At 38.7% G+C, this 23391-nt stretch overlaps 1 long non-coding RNA gene across 1 annotated transcript; it reads right to left on the bottom strand.

The window, feature by feature from the left end:
- Positions 1-159: 159 nt before the first annotated feature.
- LOC116527525 lies at positions 160-17842 on the bottom strand. Its single transcript, XR_004258595.1, has 3 exons — positions 17807-17842; positions 12277-12279; positions 160-255 (listed from the first exon to the last, which is right to left on the bottom strand). It is a non-coding gene; the product is annotated as an uncharacterized LOC116527525 (long non-coding RNA).
- Positions 17843-23391: the final 5549 nt, after the last annotated feature.

Raw genomic sequence — 23391 nt, forward strand, 5'->3', positions numbered from 1 at the left:
ATGGCAGCTACACATTAGTTTGACCTAAAAAGGTGGGATATCTTGAAGCAGAGAGGAGGCCCACAGATTATAGGTGGAATCAAAGATTTTCTGATTTTGTTAGTGGTGGAAGAGATTTGAGTTACTGGTGGCAAATCAGATCTGCAGGCAATCTCAATTCTTGCCTCCTCAAAAGAAAGAATTTTACTGAGGGGCATCAGGCAGAAGAAGAGACCAAGGCAAGCTTCAGTGCAGGAGTGGAAGTTTATTAAAAAGCTTTAGCACATAAGGAAAGGAAGAAAAAAAAGAAAAGGAAAGTACAACTTGGAAGACAGCCAAGTGGACAACTTGAGAAACCAAATGTGTAGCTTGATCTCTTGACTGAAGGTTTTATACATTGGCCTACTTCCGGGATCTTTCCTTGCTTCTTTCTACTCCTGAGATCTTATTGGGGAGTTGCTGATCAGTTTCAGGTGTTTTCTACATAGGAGGAGCCTGTCTTCCCCAGTGCCAGCTGTGACCAATTATTACTTTATAGAAACAGTTAACAACTGTCTGACCATCATCTGATGGTCGTCCAACACTCTTGGTGTGTTTGGGGAGCCCTCTCCTGCCCTGCTCATATGTGACTAGATAACTACTGCAACAAGTTGATGTTGGTTCATGAGGCAAAACTTTGTCTAAGTATTTAGACAAAGAATTAACAGAAAAGAATATTAGTTCTGACACAGGGCATGGCCTCCTCCATGGCCCCTCAGGAAGACGCAAAGAACAGTCCATGTTCATGATGCTAATAACGATATACCTGAGACTGGGCAATTTACAAAAGAAAGGTTTAATTGGACTTACAGATCTATGTGGCTGGGGAAGACTCATAATCATGGCAGAAGGCAAGGATGAGCAAGTCACGTCTTACATGGATGGCAGCAGGCAAAGAGAGAGAACTTATGCAGAGGAACTCCACTTTTAAAACCCTCAGATCTTGTGAGACTTATTCACTATCAGCAGAACAGTATGGGAAAGACCTGCCCCTGATTACCTCTCACTGGGTCTCTCCCACAACAAATGGGGTTCAAGATGAGATTTGGGTGGGGACACCACCAAACCACATCATTCTGCCCCTGACCCCTCCCAAATCTCATGTCCTCACATTTCAAAACCAATCACGGCTTCCCAACAGTCCCCTAAAGTCTAAGTCTTAACTCATTCCAGAATTAATTCAAAAGTCCACACTTCAAAGTCTCATGTGAGGCAAGGCAAATTGCTTCTACCTATGAGCCTGTAAAGTCAAAAGCAGGTTAAGTACTTCCTAGACAATGGGGGTAAAGGCATTGGGTAAATAACAGCTATTCCAAATGGGAGAAATTGGCCAAAATAAAGGGACTATAGGCCTTATGCAAGTCCGAAATCCAGCAGGGCAGTCACATCTTAAAGTTCCAAAATGATCTTCTTTGACTCCATGTCTCACATCCAGGTCATGCTGATGCAAATGATGGGTTCCCATGGTCTTGGAAAGCTCTACCCCAGTAGCTTTGCAGGGTAGAGCCTCCCTCCTGGCTTCTTTCATGGACTGGCATTGAGTGCCTGAGGCTTTTCCAAGCACACAGTGCAAGCTGTCAGTGGATCTATTATTCTGGGGTCTAGAAGACAATGGCCCTCTGCTCACAGCTCCACTAGGTGGTGCCTCAGTAGAGACTCTGTGTGGGGGCTCTGACCCCAAATTTTGCATCTGCACTGCCTTAGCAGAGGTTCTCCATGAGAGCCTCACTCCTGTGGTAAACTTCTCTCTGGACATCCAGACATTTCTATACATCTTCTGAAATCTAGGCAGAGGTTTCCAAACCCCAATCTAGACTTCTGTATACTGGCAGAGTCAACACCAAGTGGAAGCTGCCAAGGCTTAAGGCTTTTACCCTCTGAAGCCACAGCCTGAGCTCTATCTTGGCCCCTTTCAGCCACAGCCGGAGTGGCTGGGACGCAGGGCACCAAGTCTCTATGCTGCCCACAGCATGGGGACCCTTTGCCTAGCCCATGAAACCACTTTTTCCTCTTAGGCCTTCAGGCCTGTGATGAAAGGGGCTGCCATAAAGACCTATGACATGCCCTGGAGACATTTATCTCACTGTCTTTGGAGTTAACATTCAGCTCCTCGTTACTTATGCAAATTTCTGTAGCCAGCTTGAATATCGCCTCAAAAAATGGGATTTTCTTTTCTATCACATTGTCAGGCTGCAAATTTTCCAAACCTTTATGCTCTGTTTTCCTTATAAAACTGAATGCCTTTAACAGCACAAAAGGCATCTCATAAATGCTTTGCTGCTTAGAAATTTCTTCTGCCAGATACATGACATCATCTCTCTCAAGTTCAAAGTTCCACAAATTTCTAGGATGGGGCAAAATGCTGCCAGGCTCTTTGCTAAAACATAACAAGTGTCATATTTGCTTCAGTTCCCAATAACTTCCTTATCAACATCTGAGACCACCTCAGCCTGGACCTTATTATTCATGTAACTAACAGCATTACGTCAAAGCCATTCAGCAAGTCTCTAGGAAGTTCCAAACTCTCCCACATTTTCCTGTCTTCTTCTGAGCCCTCCAAACTGTTCCAACCTCTGTCTGTTACCTAGTTCCAAAGTTGCTTCCACATATTTGGGTATCTTTTCAGTAGTGCCCCATTCTACTGGTACCAGTCTACTGTATTAGTTCATTTTCATGCTGCTGACAAAGACATACCTGAGACTGGGCAATTTATTAAAGAAAGAGGTTTAATTGGACTTACAGTTCCATGTGACCGGGGAAGCCTCACAATCATGATGGAAGGCAAGGAGGAGAAAGTCACGTCTTACATGGATGGCAACAGGCAAAGTGAGAGAACTTGTGGACAGGAATTCCTCTTTTTAAAAGTATCAGATCTCGTGAGACTTATTTACTATCATGAGAACAGCATGGGAAAGACTCACCCCAATGATTAAATTATCTCTTACCAGGTGGGTCCCTCCCACAACACCTGGGAATTTAAGATGAGATTTGGGTGGGGACACAGCCAAATCATATCAATCAGTGTCAGAGTTTAGTCTTTGTTTCTTTCTTATCTGAGGTGTTGTACCACAGGATCCACTCGGTGATCTGGGTTTCTGAAAACAATTCAGGGCTATATGTTAAGATGTTTCCTTTAGTTTCTGTAGGGAAAGCAAACATTCTGTGATCTGACTTCCTTGGCTACTGTTTTAATATATTGTTAACTTCTTCCTTATCAAGTTGCTCATTTACTTCTCAAGGTTAGCTAGGTGTCTGGAATTTCTTTTGAAGGCATTCAAGAGTTTCCTTATTTTCTGTGCTTTGAGGAGGGCCCAAAGCTTCTAAGATGGGTCCCTGCTTTGTTTCAAAAGCAGTTTGAAGAGTGTGAGGCAGGCAAAACTTATAAGGCCCAGAGAGATAGGAGGACAAATCCTGGGTCACCTCTCCCCTGCCAGCATGCAAGTCACTCCCTAGCCCATTGTTTAAAGGTATTTTCTTTCTTCCTTGTAGTTTCAGGCTAGCTGATATATTACCTAAAGTGTTATTATAAGTTACACAAGGTGACCCTCACTTATTGTCTTCATTTTCCTGAAATTTTTGATACAAAAATAATGTATAGCCAATCAATAGCTTATGATCAATGTAGGAACTGCTCCTTCTTTTTTTCTTTTAAAAAAACACTTGTAAGGGCTGTCAGTCAGAGTATATATTCAGGGCACCTTAAATCTGTGTCTCCTTGGTTTCAGTCTCAAATTTGGCCCAAATAAACTATTTATGTTAATTTTGTTAATTATGTTATGTTAGTTTCTTTCTTTATGCTGATGAAGTTCAAAGACTAAATCTTAGTTTTATAGTCTTACAACTTCACAAGTCTTCTGTTGTGTCTTGTTTTCTAACTGCTTTATGTGAATTCTGCAGTACGATAATACATTTTTAAATATCCTCTGGTAGTTGGTGCAATATAAAACAATTAAAAAATTTTCCCAAATTATGTCAGAAGAATTGGATTAAAGTATTTAGAAAATATTTCATCTGATGGTGATTAGCTGACTTAAAATAGAAGAAAACGCAACTCTTTACTTTTCAGGTTTGCAAATGTAAGCTGAACAGACCACCACTTATCCAAGGGGACCCCATGGTAATCTTGAATAGTGAGTTCTCAGCTGTGACAGCATGGGGTGTCAGACACTCTGTTATACCCCCTCCTTTGCTAATCATGATTAGCCTTTCTTCCCTAAGGGCTTAACAAAAACCAGCCCTTTTAAAAGATTCCACCACTGATAGCAATCAACAGCCTGACACTACCCTTCCTTTTTTGTCTGATATGATACCAGTAAACACTGTGTGGTTCTGCTCAATCTATGGAGAATGTGCAATAAGGGATTTCATGTCTTTTGCTTCAAGCCTGGAAACTCCACCTTTGGCTTATGCTAATGCCAGCATTTTTTATACATGGGACCCATGAAGAGGCTTGAAGCTCAGTTGTGCATGTTCACATTTCTTCTTCATAAATATTCATGGTTCCTCCTATAGCTTATTAAATGTGCATATTCAGCTATCCTGCTCAGCATAAATATCTGTTCCCTTTGTATCTTCCTCAAAGTGTCTGTTTTTGACTTCTGACCAGAGGCTATGCTTCCCAGCCTGTCAGAATGGCCATACTGCCAGAAGTCTTTTTGAGAAATAAAGAAATAAATCCTTTGAGAAATAAAGTTCTCTTTTCCAAATTTATGAATGTCATCATTTTCCAGTTGACACATATTTCTCTAATGGAGTCTTTACAACTGATTTTGAGCTTTTTACTGTAAGTTAGCCACTCTGCACTAAAGAATGAATGGGGAGAATGTTTAAAATGTGTGAAAGTGTCAAATAAAGGAGAAAAATCCAACTATTAAAAAGTTAAAGTTAGTTTTATTCAGAAATCTTACTAAGGACTATAGACTGAGGCCTACAGCCTGGGAGCAATATTTTCAGGCTGCTTCTGCATGATACTTTGGCCCACTGCTTCTAAATAGGTGGTGGAGGCTCAGTATATGCAAAATCATACCAGACTTGCTCAGAAGCTGCATTAAAGCAGAATTGCCTCAAGGTTTGGATGTAAGAGTACATCTGGTTATATATTACAGATGAACAATTATTAACCCCATTAGACATTATGTTATATGTAGAAAAAGACAAGGACCAGGGTAATTTATCTTTTAAGTAATTTAGTGACTCAGGCAAAAAATGTTGGAGACCATATCCTGTTTTGTCTTTAGAGCTTCCTCCTGGAGAGCTGCAGGTCCTCACAGAGTCAGGGCTTTGTGATATTATGCCCTTATGCTGGCAAGTGGAAGAACAAACATGGCTTCTTAATTTGCTACTTTCTCTCACAAAGGTATTGTTTATAAATTTAAAATGATAAAATGATTCCAATTTCCTGTTACCTTGGATATTTAGTAAGTTCATTAAAGTCAATAAAAGATATAAAAGTTTTTACCCAATAGTGTTTAATTAAATAAATTAAATAAATCTTTATTTATTGCAAACAGGTAACTGCTGTTTGCAGTAAAAATTACATTGTTAAAGTATCTCATGTTAATTATAACAAGTTGCTCATTCACTCATTTAGCAAATATTTTAGTGCTTATAATGTGCCAGGCACTGAAGATGCATGTATGAACGAAACAGAAAAATCTTGCATGTAGTAAATTATGTTAGTAAGCATTTAAATTATGTTTAACTTGGGCAAACTAAGAGTTTCTTCAATGTCTCTGTAAAAGGAAAGTAAAAACTGGGGACCCCAATTCACTGTGCCAAAAGAAAAAAAGAAGCTTAAACCTGAGTCATGCAAGAAACTACCTTTCCTTTTATCTCTAAGTAGATAGCTACAGATAAAAGGTTAAATATCTCCACAGAGAGCTACTCTATGTTCACCTTATCTTATGTAAAGTGCTGATTGACTGAGCATGAGAGGAATACATAATCAATCATGCTCATGTAGTGAAACTGTCAGTGGCCTGTGAATCAGAACAACTGCATCTTGAATAGGAGCTGGGTAAAATGAGGCAGAAACCTACTGGGCTGCATTCCCAGATGGTTAAGGCATTCTAAGTCACAGGATGAGCTAGGAGGTCAGCACCAGATACAGGTCATAAAAACCTTGCTGATAAAACAGGTTTCAGTAAAGAAGCCAACTGAAACCCACCAAAACCAAGATGGTGTCAAGAGTGACCTCTGGTTGTCCACACTGCTACACTTTCACCGGTGCCATGACAGTTTACATATGTCATGGCAATGTCAGGAAGTTACCCTATAGGGTCTAAAAGGGGAGGCATGAATAATCCACCCCTTGTTTAGTATATCATCAGGAAATAGCCATAAAAATGGGCAGCCCTCAGGGGTCTATGGAGTAGCCATTCTTTTATTCCTCTACTTTCTTAATAAACCTGCTTTCACTTTACTCTAAAGACTCATCCTGACTTCTTTCTTATGCGAGATTCAAGAACTGTCTCTTGGGGTCTGGATCCGAACTCCTTTCTAGTAATAGTTTTGTTTGTCTAACTCTCCTAAAATGAAACCAGCTTGGCTATTTTATGAATGCTCTCCATTAACTAAGAGAGAAAAGAATGTGAAAATTGGCGTGGATACATTGCAATGTCAGATGTGCCCAGGAAATACATGAGTGGCTGGAAAGATGATTTAGTAGAAAGGAGTTTCCATAATACTATATAATTACAGATTTGGAGATTTGCTAAGGACTAGGCATATTTTTACATTACACAAACCCTATTGTTTGGAGCCTATTCTTTTCCCCTTGTTAATATTAAATCCTGAATGATTTAGATAAGTATTTTTGTATTTTAATTTTTAAGCATATTTACTGTTGTACCATGAGGCAGTAAAAGTAAGAAACTCTTACTACTAATTTTCTTGTTACTTATTTTATTTATGTAACTTCTCCTTTGAAATATAGGAAAATGAAAAAAAATACAAACATTTTGACTGTATTTACATTTTAGTCAATCATACTATTCAGAACCTCTCCATTTCTACTGCTGGTCACATCAATAGTGTTAGGTTTCACAGCTACAGTAGCATTTGCAGCAATAGACTGCCCTGATGGTTTAGAAAGAAGAAATTCAAGGAAAAAAAAATATATTGAGTCTTTACCAGACTGCATCTCAGTGTGCTTTTAAAATTACCTTCTAGTAGTTGGCAGTCTTGTTAGAGAGGGAAAATTTATGTACATCAGACAGTAAGGAATCTAGGAATGATCAGTTGAATATAACCAAGCACCAAAATGTATAACAAGTCTAACACAAGCCCTTTGTTCAGGGAAGGGCTAAAGGAAGAAGTGAACTTCAGGATAGATCTTAAAGGTGTAGTTCTCTAGAACTTGATAAAGGAAATAGAGCAATATGGTGTTAGGGCTATAAAGACAACGTAATGCAGGGTAAGGGGGTTAGACGGTGGTGAGACGAGGGATAGTAGAATCCTGAGAGTCTGATTTCGAAATAATTGAGGGAGTCCTCTCTGATTATTTGATATTTCAGTATGAATAAAAAGAGGAAGAGATCCAAGATGATATTTGGGGAAATCACATTCTAGATAGAAGGAATAAAATAAATGCAATGGTTGTGAAAATGTAATTTTCTTGGGAAAGGTCAATTTTGTTTGCAAGGCCTGAGTGGGGTTGACAGTTATGGGAAACAAATCTAAGAGGGAACCAAGGATAAGGAAAACATAGAAAGGGATATTTTGTGACATCTCTTTAGGCGCTGGGGAAGACACTGATTCTGAATGGGTTGGAAGGCTCTAGAGGATTTTGAGCAGAGCGGTGACATGTTCTGATTTACATGTTTAAAATATCATTACATTAGTAACATGGCTATAGTGGAAGTGAGATCCTGCCAAGAAGAAGCTTATAATGTAGGCAAGAGACTAGATTGATAATAATGTGAATGAGCATGTTTGGGGATTAAATTAGATCAAGACTTTTGTTTAGAGCACAGTAAGTATGAATTTTTTGTTAGATATTTAAGATATCAAGTTAGCAGTTGAAATTAGAGACTAGGGCCCAAGGGAAAGATCATACGTAAAACCATGGGACTAGATAAAATTAGTGGGGAATGTGTGCAGCTATATAGGGGAAGTATGGAGAAGATGCAAATCCAAGAAGATATGGAAATGCTGCAGATAGTGAGCAAGTAGGAGTGGAGAGAAAGAGAGAGTGAGACAGAGAAAGAGAGAGAGAGAGAGTCCCGATAGCCAAAAATGAAAGTATGAAAGGAAAAAAAATAATTAAAAGGTGGATTTTGACTTTTATCAGAGAAAGTGAGGCTAATGCTAGACTATGAAGTCTAAATAGGGTAATAATGCAAAAAATATTATGAGAGAGATGATGGAGGAAAGAGAAATGTCAATAAAGCTTAGGTCTCAGTCAGTTTGGAAAAAAAATTGTTGGAGATGTAGTAAAGAAAATGTAACAATATCCTAGTTTTGGAGAGTAAAATATTAGTCACTCAGACTGTGGAGTGAGTGTAGTTATTGACAATGATGATTTGTAGTTTACTAGACTAATTTGACGGCTCTCATAGTCACTGAACCAGCAGTATCAGCATCGCCAGGGAACTTAAGAAATGCACATTCTCAGGCTCTCCTCCAGACTTACTGATTCCTAAACTTTAGGGGTGGATCCAGCAACCTATACTTTTAACAAGGTATCTATGATTCTGGCTACACTTTGAAAACTGTTCTAATGTATGACCAGGGGAGCACATGGTATGAGCGAGATGTCAGATAAGCAATTTTGTTTGTTAAGTGAGATGGCTTTACTCTGTGTCTCTATGCAAATCTCATTTAGAGTTATAATCCCCACATGTTGAGGGAGGGATCTTGTAGCAGGTGATTGATTATGGGGGTGGGTTTTTCCCTTGCTGTTCTCGTGATAGTGAGTTCCCACGAGATTTGGTGGTTTAAAAGAGCATGCCTGCCTTCACTCTCTCTCCTGTTCCACCACTGTGAAGGTGCGTGTGTTTTCCCTTCACTTTCACCACAATTTTAAGTTTCCTGCGGCCTCCCTGTCAAGCTTCCTGTTAAACCTGCAGAACTGTGAGTTAATTAAACCACTTTACTCTATAAAGTATCTAGTTTTAGGTACATCTTTATAGCAGTGGGAGAATACACTAATACAGTAAGATAAAAGGTAAAGGAACTGAGAAGATGCTAAAATCTTTAAGAACTATTTTAGAAGTAGCAATATAAAGAGTATTAGTGAGTTGGGCTATACCCTCAGGAAGTAGAGGGAGTGTCTTGGAGCTTATAGATGTCTAAAATAAGGAGGCATTTTAAAAGGATTCAGAGATTTTCAGGGAGAAGTCTGCAGCTATAGTTTGCAAACAACAATGACAAAAGTTATCTGTAAGAAAAACGGGTGTGCTTTGGTGAAGAATAGGCCAAGGCACATATCCAGGTGAGTTTGGAGCGCAGGTGCGCAACTCCACTTGTTATATAACCTGTTTGTGTAAGTTCATACTTGGCTGTGAGCCACCATTGCCTGTAAAAGGTGTAATTGCCCTGCTAATGTTGTGCACGAGGCTCTTGCCCCTAGAGAATGAAGCTGCTGACCCTGTAAGGGAGAGCTGGTTGCCTTGAAGACAGTCAGGGTGACCCAGGAGCCAGCAAGAGTGTCAGGGAGTGCAGCTGTAAATGTGAGAGTGGCAGGAGACGCAAAGCCTGAGAAGGGCTGCAGCTGGAGCAGGTAGCCAAAGCAAAGGCTGACAGCACAATGAAAGCCATATTCCCTTCCCTTCCCTCCCCACCCCCACCCCGTGTTCTTTCAGCTATCCGCCACCTGCCCACCCACTCCCCCCGGACCTCAGCGTGGGCTGGAACCTGACACTTGGTGTGACATTACCCTACACCAGTGATACTTGGGATGTGGGAGAGAAAATAATAAGGTGCAAAGAAAGTGGGGTTTTCTATGAGAATGAGGTTTCAGAGAAAGAAGGTGAGGGAATAGTCAAGAGTTGATGAGGACTCGGGTAACTTTGCTGATAACAGACTGGGAATGTCCTAGGGCAAAGAGGGAGAGTCTGTGGGGACAAGAGGAGTGGGGAAATGTGTCTGACAAGGGGTTGTATGGAACTGTATCACAGGGATCACAGTTCAGAGGGTCTTAGAGTCATAGTGCTCTTGTATTCCTGAAGGCAACCAGGGGCCAAGGAACCAGTCTTCTTAGAATTGCAGGAAGGGATAATCAGAGCAAATTAGGACCTCCTTGTAAGTCAGTAGTTCTCACTCTTGGCTGTTTAGAATCAGCTGAAGGAAATTCTCAAACTCCCCAATGCCCGGGTAATGCCCATACCAATTAAATCAGAATTTCTTGGGGGGGGGGGACCCAAATATCAGCTTTTTGAAAAGCTCCCCGGTTGATTCCAATGTACAGGCAGAGCTGAGAATCGGTCTTTTAATTTGTGAAACTAAAAAAAGCAGCAAGAAATTTTGACTCTCGGGCCTGGGATCTGCATCATAAGATAAACCACCTCTAGCACTATCTGTGTGCAAGATAGAAGTCAGGTTGCTCTCCTCCTGGGTCAAATCATCTAATGAGCTAAGGCCTATTAGAAAAGCAAACCAAATCACTCAAAACAGTTCAGTGGATGTGTTTGTGTGTGTCAGCCTGTAAAAAGTGAAAAAAGAAAGTTTCCTTCCCAAGAGCTGAACAATCACAGCTTGATGCTCTGTTCTGCGGGACAGCAGGTCACTGCTGATCTGGCAATTGATTCCATATACATTGCTCTGAGTGCACCTTAGGAACTTTTGCTCTTTCAAAAGAACGTCAGGTGAAAGGTTCACAGCACAACTTTTCACGGTTAATTAGCAGTTAGCATCACTTCAAGAAATCAAATAGGAAGCAGCAGATGAACTCACAGCTCACCTTGGGTCAGTAATTTGTATGTCCCAGCCATTAGGCTTAGCTGTTAACATTATCTCGAGGTTACGTGATCTTAGATTTTTGGTTATTTTCTATTTGGTTGCTAAGTAATTTAACTCGCATATCTAATTTCTGTAAACAAGAAAAATTAAATGAAATGTTAATATCAGAGCTGTTTAATTTCTAACTAGTTGCCATCATCTCCCGGCATTGGTGCAATGCTATAAAACTTTCCTGATTGCTTTAAGTGCCCAGACAACACTGATATGCTCTGGTGAGTGAAGAATTCCTGTTTTTAAATTGCAAATAACACGTTATATTTTATTGGCATCCCAATAAAATAAGTTACAGAGGAGTAAGAGATGTGTTTGGATTTTTAAAAATTCTTTTATTTTAGGACTTATTACTCAAATGGTCCTGTTTTTGAACAAACCTGGTTGTATTTTAGAAAGCCAGTAGTTTCTTTTCGTTGTGAGAGGAGTTGTGCTACATTTTAAAAATAAGTCATTACTCCACAAACATTTATAGCACTCTGAAAAGGTTTTAAATCTTATTTTAGTAGTGCTGTAGCTTTTGAAATTGAGATGATGTGGGACCTGCTATAAACTCTCTCATTTTGTTAAATTTGTGTGTAGGTGACGATATCAACCTAGGAGAGAGAAGTAATTATCACCTTGCTCCACATGGTTATGTGTGTTCTTTTTGAGAAGAAGGCATTAATTACTCCCAGTTGGAGTAACAGTGAAATGCTGGGTGACATTTGTGAAATTACTGTCTTAGTGAAAATTTTCCTCCGTATCAAGTAGACAAAATACCTACCGAGATAAGAACTGCGGTAAAGATAATGCTTGTCAGACATGTTTGTGGTGGTTCTCCGTGATAGTTTCAGGGCTAGTTTCTAAAATTCACCTTGGATCGAACTTTTCCAAGTCCACCTACTCTTCAGGCTTTTGCACTCTTAAGCCATGATGACTAATCCAAATAGGTTCTCGGCAAAATACTGCAGTGGGCAATTTAAATTTCTGTCTCGTTCTTCTGTCTGTGCCTGTCTTCTCCATACATCGAGAATGTTCCTAACAATATAACCTTTATCTGCTCTAACATACAGGGGACCAGATGGAATTTCACCTTCCTACATAGGAAGTCCATGTGCCCAAATCGGCCCATCTCAAGTCTTAAAAAAAACAAAAACAAGGAAAAAAAAAACAACCAAAAACCTTGCCTGGATTCTACCTCAACCCAATTAAATCAATAACTTTGAGAATACAGTTGGAGACTATTTAGGTTTAAAAGCTGCGCATGTGATCCTAATGTACTACCTCGGCTAAGGTTTAAAAGCTCCTCAGGTGATCCTCATGTACAGCCTGGGCTAAGTACCACTGTCTTAAGCCAAAACAATGGATCCTTAAGAGTATAATTCTAGAGAGTTAGCAGATGGGTAAAGAAGATATTTATAGACTAAGAATCCTTACAGGTTGTAATTTATGAGCCTAGAATAAAAGAGATGGCATTGTCTAATCAGTTTGAAGGGTGACAGCAACAAAATGTACAACCCTGTGAAATTCCTCAGTGGCCTTGAACCTTATTTTCTGTGATCTCAGGCATCTGAGTTACTTTTTTTACTTTAAAGGTGGTACCCCACACCTTTAAAGTGTTCTCTGTCTTATATTTGATATCATAATGTCTGCAAACCAGAGACTAACTTAAATTGGTGGGACAAGGGAGTTAAGGAGCTGAGGGGTGGTCGGGGAGGGTTAGTAAATGAGAACTCCAAACTTACTTGACTTCATTTCACAATGAATGGAGATAGCACATAAAGGACTAAAAACAGTTTCTGCCAAAATCATAAAAGCATCTAATTTTTTCAAATCCAACCATTTCCAGAGCAGGTGAGAAATATTTGCAATACCTTCATTCCCAAGAAATATCCACAAGATGGTCTTATTGAGACAATTAACTGAAAAACAATGTTCCAAAGAAAATGTCTTAGAACCATCAAATAGTCATCAAATGGATAAAAGACTTTTTTTTTTCCCTTAGGTAAGACCATTAGCAGATGAGAACTTTTGTACAAGGATGATGATATGCTCAGCCGCTTTTCTGTTTTTCCTTCCTATAGTCTGAATGTTTGTGTCCCCTCAAAATTCCCATTTTGAAACCTGAACCCCCGAGGTGACCCTACCAAGAGGTAGGACTATCAAGGTGTTAGGCCGTGAGGGCAAAGCTCTGATGAATGGAACTGGTATCTTAAAAAAGATGTCTCAGAAGGACTCTGTGAAGACACAGTGAGAAGGTGCTGTTCTATGAACCAGAAGTAGGCCCTTAAAAAAATACTGAATCTGCCTGTGATTTAATCTTGGACTTCCAGCCTCCAGCAACCTGAAGAAATAAATTTCCCTTGTTTATAAGCTGTCTAGCTTATAGTATTTTGTTACAGTAGACTGAATAGATTAAGAACTTCCCTCTTCCTGCTTCACTTCTATCATTCACTGTCTTTGTCAAGTGAAACAGGTGGAGACAAAAGAGGAAATGAGAGAAAAATACCTTCCTTAGGAGAGATCTGGGACCATATAAGCTGACTTCATGCTTTCTGGGCCGGGTAGGTGTTCCAGGCTGAATTTATTTTCTCCTGGTTGTTTGAGTGTGTTTGGGTGTGGCTTTGTTTGAAGATTTCTATTACTGAGCACTTACCCAGCTCTATCTCAATGTCTCATGGTATATGCAGTAAAAGCCATTCCCCAAATACTGCTCCTCTTTTAGCTTCTGTTTTATCTACAGTAGTCAACCCCATGAAGGAGCTATTGGTGTTTGCCATCTTTTCCAGGAAGTCACGAGGATTTAAAATGGCTCCAGCCTTTTTTATCAAGTATAGCTCAGAACCTTGGGCCTGAAGTCTGTGGATATAAAGGCCAGTGTTAACATAGCCAAATTGATTCTGCTGTCACAAGCCACTTTAAGACTCTGAGGCATTCTTTGTAACTTCCATCTTTACAGAATTGACATTCTAAGATCAGAGAGTACTATAATGGAAATGCTCTTTATAAAGCTTTAGGCGGAAGAGAGCACCTCCCACACCCATCCCTTCCTCCTTGGGAGGAGGTGGGGATTTCCAGCATGCCAACAACTCTTCACAAATTCACTTTCTCCACACTTTGGCCTAATTTATTATCTTTGATTTGCTTGAGGAGTTCAAGAATTATTGCTGCGACATTTTCTTAGTGAATTTTTGCATGTGAGCATCTGCTTCACATTCATTTCCAAATTCGATGCGCATCATATTGTTTTGCCTCAGTTGAAATCAAAGAAGGACTTGTATTTAATGACCTGTTACATGTTCATTGGCCAGGTGTGTCTAGTCTATATCCTCAAAAGCCAGGGATAAGAATAGTCATGTGAAAGAGAAATTGAGATAAAGTAGTTGGTATCCTCCCATTTGATTATGACCAACCCTCAGAAAGATTAATAATTTCTGATTAGTTAGAAAACTGGCTTAGTTTGCCAAATGAATCTCATAAATTTTAGATTACTACAGCTAGGAAAAAGCTGTTTGCAATAACTACCATAAAAAATAAAACTCTAGTGAGAAATATTGAGCCCTCCTGTAGGAACAGTTTCCCATGGATTGAGTCAGGAGAATTGAATTTTGTGAGGTCTCCAGCTTCATGTACCAAATGACAGTAGAGTATACTGGGCCTGTCCTAATTCATGAGGCTGCGAAAATGCTTGATAATTTTTCATCTTTAATTAGCCTTCTGTACTCGGTCATCATACCTCATATTAAATGAACCGTGTGAGTTAAAGTATTTCTGTGCTATCTGGACATTTATATTAGTATATCAGATCTTACTAGCCTTGTAGGATTTATAGTTAGAACATTTGAGGCATTAAGAAAGTGATTATGTTTTATAAAGTTAATTCTTTTTAGTCTCTGTAATATGGTAAAATAAAATATTGCTCTGCTTCTACAAAGTATACAGGTTTTTGTACTGTAGATTGCAGCTCTATATCTTGTATTGTTTAAAGGTGAATATTATTAAAATGTGAACTATAGTTTTTTGTACTTATGTCAATGTTTACCATATTTGCTTATTGAGAAGTTATTCAGTTTTTTAAAATATTTTTCTAATTTACTTAGATTTAGTGATTTTTCTTTTTCAGAAAAATGCAATTCAGTACTTGGTTTGGAATAGAATTGGAATCTGGGGGCTTTAAGGAATCAAAGAAACATACACTACATTTACAAAAAGAGACCCTTAGAAGATGGTTGAACCACCGGATGGAAGGTTCCTGGGTCCCTAAATGCCTGTGTGAACCAGATAAGCATCATATACTACCGGCAGCCTGCCATTGACCACATAGAAAGTTAGGGCAATTATAGGGCTCACTTGATGCATTTTGTCTCTCAAGGATCATATGATGGCACTGATTATTGTCCAATGTCTGAAAAAACTGTATGTATTTGTCTAATCTTATGGTAGTATTACAGGAGGGCTATTCTGGTACTAGTTATTTCATCATAGCCAAAAGCAAAAAAGTCTCAGTTCATTCAGTCTTAAAACATTACATTCTTAACTTTTTCCTCATATTAGGTTCCTTCACCCACAATGGCCTTTAGTTATTCTTTATCAATGCTGCTTATGTTTACTCAGTCATTTCTGTGATCGTTACGACCATCCTGAGATCATCATTCCCTCATACTTCTATGACTATGTCTTTTTAACCAGTCTTCCACATTTGATATACTACTAAAGTCATTTACAGATTTTTTAAATGATTACTCAATCTGCATATTTAGTAAGAAAGTTTATTTCTTCCTCAACTTATGCCTCAATGAACTTAAGATATATCTCCTGCTATGCCCCTAAATATACACCATAAATTATCCATATGTGTTGTTTCTCAACTATGTTTTGTATTATCTCTTTTACATAGAATGCTTTGATTCTTCAAAAAATTTTTTTTCAGCAAATACTTAGGTGTCTAATGTGGGCCAGACACCATTTTTGTTTATAGGAATATAGGATGAACAATTTAGGGCCGATCATATGATGAGATTTATAATTAAGTACAAGAGATAAATATTTAAGAAAAATCCATATCAATCATGCTTGTGTTAGCAGCTACAGCAAATACTGTGTGTCTTACATGTTTTTTGCTATGCAGCTCTTTTCTAGATCTTGGGCTGCATTTTTTGAGGGAATTAGAGTCCTTAAGCAGAGGTATAAATTAGCTGGACAAAATGGACAAAATGAAGGTGGGAGGGGGGAGCTTTCTAGGCAGAAGGCACAGTTCGAGAGAAAAAGCCCCAAGGAATAAAGAAATAGTATTCTTGGGGAGCTGAAAACACTCAGTGAGCCTAGAGTATAATGACGAGTGAGTGGTGAGTCATGGGACTGGTGAATTCCTATAAGGTCAGATAACTCAGGTCCTGTAGGTAATAATCATACCTTACATTTTATCCTAACAGTAAAGAGAAGCCCTGCAGGTCACTTCTACACTGTCATCTCCTTGCTAGCAGGCATGAGGACTTAACACCTGTCTTCAGTCTTCCACCAGTTACTACTGGAAGCGGCAGGTTGCAGTAAAGACAGAGGTGCCACTCAGGGGCAGGTAAATTGATTTATTGGGCAGAGAAGCAGCTGTTGTTTTGGGACGTGGTGGTCCGGTACTGTGGCTCAGATTTGCCAAGGCGTTAATCTTTTCCACACCTCTTCTCACTACTTGGAAGCTCAGTTTTGTTTACTCCATTATTTTTTAGACTATATTACACTGTATTCGTCCTCATAAAAATGTAGTTTGGGTTGGAGTTGTAGTTTGTGTTGCAGGTACCATGAGAATAGAGTCAGCATTTACCTCTAGGACATTTTATTTTAGGAGCTAGTTAGGACTTGCTGGAGTACAGGAACTCTCCTGGTACAACGAAGCTTGAAAGGGGCCATAAATTCTGCTCTTGTTGCTCTTGTCCTTGTTATTGATAGAATGCAAGAATCTGTGGAGATAAACACAACAATGCGTGCATGTGAGACTGTTACTCATCGTCATTCTTACCTACTCAGAGTAGGCACACAAACGTATTTCCTGTCTCACAAAGTTGTTTTAAGCAAGAAAATAACATATTAAAATGATACTTTAGTACAATTTTCCTTACTAAATCTTGGGGGAAAATTTTGCACTGGTGCAAGGCAAGAATGGAAGATGGAAGGGAAGTGAAGATGCTTGACGATTGGCTTGAGAGGTCTGTAACTTTGGATAGGATGGTTGCTGTGAGAAGAGCTATAAAAATGGTCATTTAAATTGTTTCATTTCTTTCCATTAGTCAGTTTTGTAAAGGGTGACGTTTTTCTGATCTCCATTAATATATACCTGCTTTGTGTTTCAGTGGCATAATTATTTCACTTCTTAGGTAGAATTTCCTTATGGAAAGACTATACAGTACTTACTAATCTGATAGATTATTTAAGACAATGACTACATTGATTTTTTTTTTTTAAACTCAAAAATAGTAGTTTGTGTTTCAGATATTCTTCAAGGTGCTGTGGAGATACATGCCAAATAATCAGACAAGGTTCTGCCTTTATAGGGTTTTTTAATTCCCATAAAGATGCATATACATGTATGCATATATATAATGCCAGTCACAAGTGTCATGAGTTCCATATAAAAGAATGTCCATTGTACTGAAAGCGAAAACAAGGCAGGCTTGACCTGTGATATGGAAGAAATATATTTAAACATTAAAAGCGGGGGGAAGACACTTCAGGGAGAAAAATACATTGATCTTTTGACAGGAGGAATTAGATGCATCTTAACAATAGAAAGATGGTCAACATAGTTGGAACTCAGAGATGAAAGGTGAAACGAACAGTAGGCAAAGATCCAGCAATTAAGAACCTTATAGGCCGGGCGCGGTGGCTCAAGCCTGTAATCCCAGCACTTTGGGAGGCCGAGGCGGGTGGATCACGAGGTCAAGAGATCGAGACCATCCTGGTCAACATGGTGAAACCCCGTCTCTACTAAAAATACAAAAAATTAGCTGGGCATGGTGGCGCGTGCCTGTAATCCCAGCGACTCAGGAGCCTGAGGCAGGAGAATTGCCTGAACCCGGGAGGCGGAGGTTGCAGTGAGCCGAGATCGTGCCATTGCACTCTAGCTTGGGTAACAAGAGTGAAACTCCGTCTCAAAAAAAAAAAAACAAGAACCTTATAGGTCATGTTAAGATTTTAGCCTTTATCTTATTAGCATATAGCATGTATCTAATAAGGATTTACTTAAAGAACAAATCTGGGTATCTCAGGAAACAATTAGGACAGAAGTAGCAGTCAGTGAAAAGACCAACTAGCTGAGATTTACAGAATGAGATCTGAGTGAATTATAAATGAGATGTTCATGGTGTAAGATGGTAAGAAGGTAGGCAGTGGTTTCAGTGTGGGACTTGCTGAAGTGGTAGGTGAATCATCTTCTGGTGGAAAGAAAAGCTAGAAAGACTGGGCAAGAGATGGTTCTTCTGCTTGAAAATGAAGCAGAGATTTGTAATCAGAAATATGAATATTGTCAAGAAGCTTTAAGCATGCTAAACATAAATGCATATTCGTGCTTGCCAGTTGCAATAGTGAAGGATATTTGCAGGAACCAACTCAATGCCTGGCTTTTCTCTATAGTTATTTTCTGCCTTACGACTATGAGTGTTGGGAGTCCCCAAAACTAGTCCCTGACTTAGTGATTTTCTGGGAGGATTCACAGAACTCAGCATGCAGCCATAATTATGGATATGATCATTTACAGTAAAAAGGTTCAAAGCTAAATCATCAAAGGGAAAAGGTATGAGGCAAAGTCCCAAGTAAATAAGGTGTAAGCTTCTAAAGAGTCCCACTCCAGTAGAATAACGGAATACATTTAATTATCCAGAAACGAGTTTTGATGACACATGTAAAATACTGTCTACGGGGCAGCTCATAAGAGAGTCAGTGCCCAAAGTTTTTATTGGGAGCTGATGATTATGTACCCTTTCCTATCCTGTACCAACTTGCCAAACTCCAGGTGTTCAGCATAAGCATTGCTTTAACAGAGTTCAGGCCCGGTCAGTGACTCATCAGTTTTAGGAAGGGGAAGAAACTTTATTCATGTAATCCTAGTTTCCACATGCCATGGACCAACCTTGCAACCAGGCCTTTGTAAGGATATATTAAGTCTTTTATGTACAGCGCCAAGAACAGAACTTGTAGAATGTTCTTGACTTCCTGGTTCTTTGTGCGATTACATTTTATGTGCTAAGTTCTGTAGCAACCTATCGATGTATTGATGATGCTGTCATTTATACACGAATGCCACAGACTCTTGACTTTTCTACTTTTGGGTGATCAAATTTCTTCACTCTTTTTCAAACAATACTCTTGCAACACCACATGTTTGGCTGAGCTGGGTATTGTGAAATTTAATCTCATGCTCCTTTCTTCTAATCTTTTCTCTAGTCACGATGAATTGATCTCATGTCATATCTAAGTTACTTTGAAGGTTAATGGAAAAAACATCTTTCACTTTGAAATGTCTTTTTGTATTAGTTTGTAATTTACATTCCTAACAACTCACAAAGATACCTAGGGTCTGCAGAATTTCTGATTGGAGTGCAAAGATGATATTCATGGGAATTTTAAAATTTAACAAAATCCCATAAAGATTTAATAATAATTATAGTGTGGAAATATGTTATCCAATTATGGTTTACCTTGTGGAAAAATGTATGTAGATGCTTTTACTGAACTAATGGTGCATTTATTGGTTACAAGGTTCACATTAATAGAAATTGCTAAGAAGGTTATAGTGATCAGAACTGTGTTGCACCAAATTGTTGTTGAGCTGTGATCTTGCTGTGTTGCAACACAATATAGTTTGTATGTTGTTCTGTTCAGTATTACTCTATAGTAAATACCAAGGAGTTTTTACTTTTCTTCTAGTAATTGTTCTAATTTTCTAATTACTTTTTATTCAAAAAGTGTTCTATGAACCAGTAACAGTGGGGTTACCTGAGAGTTTGTTAGATGTGCGGTATCCCAGGCCCACTCCCAGACTTACTGAATAAAACTCTATCGTTTCCTCAATGTGCCTTAGCCTCTAGCCATTGCCTCAATTTAGATCCACTTTTCTTGGTACTCCAGACAACTGTCTAAAGGATGCATTTAGCAAATTGTCATCAACCCCAACACTGATGCCCCTAAAAGAAAATCTCTTGCCTTTACATTGTCAATGCTGTTTCTAGGGAAGTGGTCACTACGCTAGGTCACGGTTTAAGCTGGAGTCTTAAACCTTTCTCTTTGTCTTAGTAATTCCTAGATAATTCCTTCCCTATTTTTCACTGGTAGCTACTTGTTCCCAGATTCTGGACAGAATGAAGATGTCCCACAGCCTTAGGCAATTTAATGATTCTTTTGGCTCTGATTAAAGGGTATCTCATGGTCAGGAAGAGTTTCTTTTTCTCACTCTTAGTTCCACAAATAGGCAACCTGCTGCCTTCTCTGGTTCACTTTATATTTGGCTCTTCTCCTCTCTTAGTAGATTCAACCTAAGTACTTACACTTCTCACTTAAAAGTTTTAGTGGATCACATATCCTAGGGAAATATCCCACAATTAAAAAATTTGGTTACATAGACTCATTACCTTTCCAATTAAAATTCAAGTTACTATAAGAAAACTTCTCAAATGGAAATCAAATTTCATACAAATTATAATTTAAACACTTTGAATTTTATTATTAAAAGTTCTCTAGAAAGAGGTTAATAAACATTGGAGCTTGACCTACATATTGAGCAAATTTACTTATTAAAATGGAGTTCATAAGTATTGAGCTAATTTATACCAAAGGGAAATATTCTGTTTAGTTATTTGAATTCTATTTCTAAGGCAAATAGTTTTACAGTTTCCTAAGACTAGGTGAATATGCAAAGTGATGGAATTATACCAACTGTAAGAATGAAAAGGCCTGATTTTTTTTTAACACTATGAAGTGACACTGTTCTCTAAATGGGTACTTTTTGTTATTTCTTTCCTTAAAGCACTGTTTTCATTAGTCAGAGTAAACTGTATCTACTCAGTGTAATTTTGCTGAAGTCAACAGTCCTAATCCAAGACTTACTATTTTCAATTTATTACATGTGTTTGGTGAAATTGAACAAAATGTGTTGATTTTATTCTGGATTTTATCTTGAGAGTTCTCTATGAGAACAAGAAACTTTATTAAAGGTAATTCAGTTCATCTAGGGTTTATAAAAATAATTACAAACTTTGAAACAGTGATTTGAATGCCTTAGTATGACCATTTGTACTCTTCCTTGCCATTGTAAACCATTCCAAAGTTTATGCTATAAATTCATATTTACAAGACAATGAAGCCATTAGATGTAACAAATGCATGTCTAAAAGGGGGAACAAAAAGTTCTTTTTTTTTTAAAGTCCCCTTGGGGTCTAATTTTGTTGGAGTGCTCCATTAAGCCTGTCTGAAACCTCCCATCAAATAACAAAATCCCTCCCATAGATGGAAGATTACTAGGAATTGCTACAAACTCTAATGCCTTCAGGGTGTGGAAGTTCTCTAGATCAGATACAGACTCTGAGTGTAGCATGCATGTGACAGGTGGCATGCCTAATTATGATCAGGACATGCCTAAAGTTGTGGCTTTCTAAAAGTATTTATAGTTCATACATTCTTCATAGTCTACCATTCAGAGATCATTTTGACTACTAAAGTTGCTTGATAACAAAGTTATTTTATTTTTATCAGTTTTTCAGGAAAATTGAGCCATTTTCCTGTTCAATTTTAAATTTTAAGGAACTCATATTTGTGGCCATTTTTGCATAGCACTGGCCTGGGAAGTCTTCATGGTTAGTAGGACTGACCACAAAAGGGTGCTTTTTTTTTTTTTTTTTTTTTTTTCTCTCCCCGAATGGAGTCTTGCTCTGTTGCCTAGGCTGGAGTACAGTGGCGCCATCTCAGCTAACTGCAGCCTCCGCCTGCTGGGTCCTGGTTCAAGCAATTCTCCTACCTCAGTCTCCCAAGTAGCTGAGATTACAGGCACGAGCCACCATGCCCAGCTAACTTTTGTATTTTTTAGTAGAGATGGGGTTTCACCATGTTACCCAGTCTGGCCTTGAATTCCTGACCTCCTGATCCACCCGCCTAGGTCTCTGAAAGTGCTAGGATTACAGGCGTGAGCCACTGTACCTGGCTAGGGTGATATATTTTTTTTTAACCCTTTACCCATAGAGCCTAATCAAAAGTAACCTTGCAGGCAATAAAACAGTAATTGCTATAGTGCTAGAACCTTTTCTTTGTAAGTATTATAAATAATACCCTCTAATAATCTGGTGGTAAGCAGGAGATCTGAAAGCTCCTGTTGATATCAGAAGTTACCATGTGGCCCAATAAGCAGACAATACAAGTCACAGAAGGAAGAGATTGAAAGGTTCAGAACCTTGGACAGAAACGTCACTTCTAACCACACGGACTAGATGTATTTATTAATCCCTCAGTGAGGAGGGATTTCCTTTGTGATTAAGCACGACTGCTTCTGAATTGTACATAGTAAAATTAATTGCCTCTGTGCCGAAGTTAATTGTTAGAAATGTAACATTGGTAATGAGTACGTATGTAAATAGAGGCAGCAACTTTTCTTGAGTATGAGCCCTGGAGTCAGACCGCCTGGCCTTGCCATGCCCTAGGTATGTGACTTCAGGGAAGTGATGTTTACCTCTTAGTCCTCAGTTTTCAATCTGTAGCATAAAGATAACAAATGTTTATTTTCATAGGGCTGGGTAAAAATTAAATCAGCTAATCTAAGTAAAGCTCTTAATAAAGTGCCTAGAACAGTGTAAAAAACCATTAAGCAAATGAAAGTTAATAATCGACAAATGTAGTTCATTCATTATAATATTTAAACTTACTGTGATTGTTATTTACAATGCCTAGACTTACTAGGCTCCATTTGGGAAGTACAAATCAGGGGAAAAGTGAAACAAGTCCTAACCACAATGATTTCTAAGCCAGTCAAAAAATGGCTACACATTTGAGTCACTTAACCTTGTACAAACAGAACTCAGGGGCCCACTCCATCTTTACTCAAACTGTATTTCTGACAATGGTTGTCTGAAAGACTTCCAGACAAGAACCTACAGATCTTAGAATTGAAAATTGATGGTCAAGACCACATGGGTTAGTTCTTCAAGGCATTATTTTCACCATTTGGACTAGAGGTATGAAGGTTAAAAATGTCTAGCTTAGATAACTGGGTCATGGACATGGGTTGGGTTTCTACATTCACTTAGAACATTTCTTCATGCATTAAAATAAGCAGGCAAAATTCTATCAATCTCCATTATGTGGTGATGGTGTATATGTCTACCTGTGAATATTATGTTAAGTATGTCCACATATTTAGTAACTGTTGCTCATGACACTGTCTCTGCTGAGAGATGCAGTCCTTCACTG

This window comes from Sapajus apella, unplaced genomic scaffold (genome assembly GCF_009761245.1).
Source record: "Sapajus apella isolate SASKATOON/1434 unplaced genomic scaffold, GSC_monkey_1.0 scaffold55, whole genome shotgun sequence".
Lineage (NCBI taxonomy): Eukaryota > Metazoa > Chordata > Mammalia > Primates > Cebidae > Sapajus > Sapajus apella.